Source organism: Tenrec ecaudatus, chromosome 18 (assembly GCF_050624435.1).
Source record: "Tenrec ecaudatus isolate mTenEca1 chromosome 18, mTenEca1.hap1, whole genome shotgun sequence".
NCBI lineage: Eukaryota > Metazoa > Chordata > Mammalia > Afrosoricida > Tenrecidae > Tenrec > Tenrec ecaudatus.
Genome location: NC_134547.1, coordinates 65592311 through 65595528, shown reverse-complemented (window position 1 = coordinate 65595528; position 3218 = coordinate 65592311). Strand labels below are relative to the sequence as shown.

At 43.1% G+C, this 3218-nt stretch overlaps 1 pseudogene; it reads left to right on the top strand.

Moving 5' to 3' along the window:
• The first annotated feature begins 398 nt into the window (after positions 1-398).
• On the top strand, positions 399-1503 carry LOC142431995 (developmentally-regulated GTP-binding protein 1 pseudogene; annotated as a pseudogene).
• The last annotated feature ends 1715 nt before the right edge of the window (positions 1504-3218 follow it).

Below are 3218 nucleotides of genomic sequence, written 5' to 3'. Positions count from 1 at the left end.
ACTGGCACAATGACTTTGACAATGGGCTCAAACATAGCGACAATTGTCAGGGGGTGCACAACGGGATAGTTTCATTCTGTCGCGAGTTAGAACTGACTCAAAAGCATCTAACAACAGCACGTACCTTTTTACGTGGCTATTCCACAGTCCATTTATTCATTCACCAGTTGGCGAAAATGGTCATTCTTTGCACATATGAATGACTGCTATGATTTTACATCCACGTGCAAGTCTTTAGTAAAACGAAGTTTCTATTTCTCTTGGATAGATATCTTAGAGTGGAATCGTTGGGTTGTTCAGCACATTCATATTTAACATTTTAAAAACCTGACAGGGTGTGTGAGGAGAGCGAGAGTGGGCCGCCGGCATTCGGCATTCGCACCTGGGCGCTCGCCAAGATGAGCAGTACCCTAGCCAAGATCGGGGAGATCGAAGCCGAGATGGCTCGAACCCAACGGAACAAGGCCACAGCACACCACCTAGGGCTGCTCAAGGCACGCTTGGCTAAGCTTCGCAGAGAACTCATCCCTCCAAAAGGTGGACCAGGAGAAGGTTTTGATGTGGCCAAGACAGGTGACGCATGAATTGGATTTGTCGGTTTTCCATCTGTGGGAAGTCAACGCTGCTCAATAATGTGGCGGGGGTGTATTCTGAGGTGGCAGCCTATGAGTACACTACTCTGACCACTGTGCCTGGTGTCATCAGATAGAAAGGTGCCAAGATACAGCTTCTGGATCTCCCTGGAATCATTGAATGTGCCAAGGATGGCAAAGGTAGAGGTCGCCAAGTGATTGCAGTGGCCCGAACCTGTAACTTGATCCTGATTGTTCTGGATGTCCTGAAGCCCTTGGGGCATAAGAAGATCATTGAGAACGAGCTGGAAGGCTTTGGGATTCGTTTGAACAGCAAGTCCTTGAACATTGGCTTTAAGAAGAAGGACAAGGAGGCATGCATCCTACAGCCACTTGCCCTCAGAGTGAGCTGGATGTGGAAACCGTGAAGGGCATTCTGGCTGAATACAAAATCCACAATGCCGATGTGACGCTGCGGAGCGATGCCACGGCCGATGACCTTATTGACGTGGTGGAAGGAAAGAGAGTCTACATCCCCTGCATCTATGTGTTAAATAAGATCGATCCGATCTCCATTGAGGAACTGCATATCATCTACAAGGTGCCTCACTGTGTGCCCATCTCTGCTCATCACCGCTGGAATTTTGATGACCTTTTGGAAAAGATCTGGGACTACCTGAAACGAGTGCGGATTTACACCAAACCCAAAGGCCAGTGACCGGATTATACGTTCCCGGTCGTGCTCCCCGACTCCAGGACAACCGCGGAGGATTTCTGCATGAAGATTCACAAAAACCTCATCAAGGAATTTCAATACGCTCTGGTGTGGGGTCTCTCTGTGAAACATAATCCTCAGAAAGTGGGGAAGGATCACACGTTGGAGGATGAAGATGTCATTCCGATTGTGAAGAAGTGACATCCTCCCATGTCCCCCCTGCGGGCCAGCGCAGCAGCACCAGTGCCTGTGACCAAGCACCCTGCACCAACCCCTTGGCGTTGGCAGCTGTTGGATCAGGATTTGGGGGAGGGAAATTGAAGCTCCCACACAGGAACCGCTCGTCTTGGGGTCACCTTGTACGTTGACCTGCATAAAGGACCTGGTCTGCCTGCCAAAAAAAACCCCCAAAAAACCTTACAGACTGTTTTGTAAGGTAGCTACATTATTTTTGCACATCTACCAGCAATGCTTCCTGTTTTCTCCACACCTTAGCCATGGTTCTCAAATTTTTTCTTACAGCCATTCTAATAGGTGCTAAATGTTATTTCCCTGTGATTTAATTTGCATTTTCCTAATAACTAATTACACTGAGCACTTTTAGGTACTTAGGTGTGCTTTTCATTTGCTTGAATTCTTTGAAAATCATTTATTCGAAAAATAATAAGAATAATTAAAAATAATAAGAAGGAGAAAAAGAAAATTGTTTACTTGGGTCCTTTGTCCAGTTTTAAATTGGGCTGCTTGTCTTTTAGCTGCCAAATGTTAAGAATTTTTCCTGTGTTTCTGTTACTAAATTTTTATCTGATATATGGTTTTTAACTATTTTATCCAGATCCGTTGCCTGTATTTCTATCTTTTTAAAGGTGTCTTTTTCTTCTTTTGTAAAATGACTATTCAAATAATTTGTCCATTTTTAACTACCCAGCTGACATATAGTCACATATAATTTAGTCCATCCACTCAGAGTGTACAACTGAATGTTCTGAGTGGATTTACATATTGCAAAACCAGCACCATAATCTAATTTTAGGACCTTTCATCATCTCCCATGAAGCCTTATAACTATTACAGTCGTGTTACTATTCTCTCCATGTCACCACATTTTTAAACTGAGTATTCAAATTTATTTTTAGACTGTTGGGTTGTAAGAGGTTTTTAGATGTCATGGCTACAGATCATTTATTATATGTGTGACTTACAAAGATTTTTCTCTCAGCTTATGGCTAGTCTTTAAATTTCCTTAAACGTGTACTTTATAAGAAAAACCTTTTTATTTTGAAGAATCAGTTGCATCCATTTTTCCTTCTATAAATTGTGTTTTTGGTGTCATAGCTGAAGACTCCTTGCCTAACACAAGGTCACATAGATTATTAAAATGCTTAACCTTATGGGGAAAACATTATGCTACGCTTTGTGAAGAAAATTGAATCTCACAGAGTTAACTAACTTCCTTAAGGCTTACAAATTAATAACTAAGCTAGGGCATTCTGCCTTTCCATTTTTAGAAAGGGATCAGAAGGGGCGTCTTTAGTTTAAAATCGCTTTCATAAATACTTGTGGGCTATTTTAAATGAAGTGAGTCTTAACTTGAAATGTATGCGATTACTTTAGATAGGAGGCAACGAGTGTCTACAATGTAGTGTATGACCTCCAACAGAATGGAAGGTTTGTCTATGGACCACCGTTGCAGACCTACTATGTGACTGACTTACTAACCATATAACTCACCACCGTGGGGTAGATGCTAACTCACTGCAACCCTACAGGACAGAGGAGAGCTGTGCCCTAGAGATTCCAAGATTACACATCGCTAGCAAGCAGGCGGCCTTATCTTCCCCACGTAGCAGGTGGTGGGTTCAAACCCGTGATCTTTTGGATAGCGGCTCAAGACTGAACTCACTGTGGCATCAAGCCTCTTTGTTGACCAT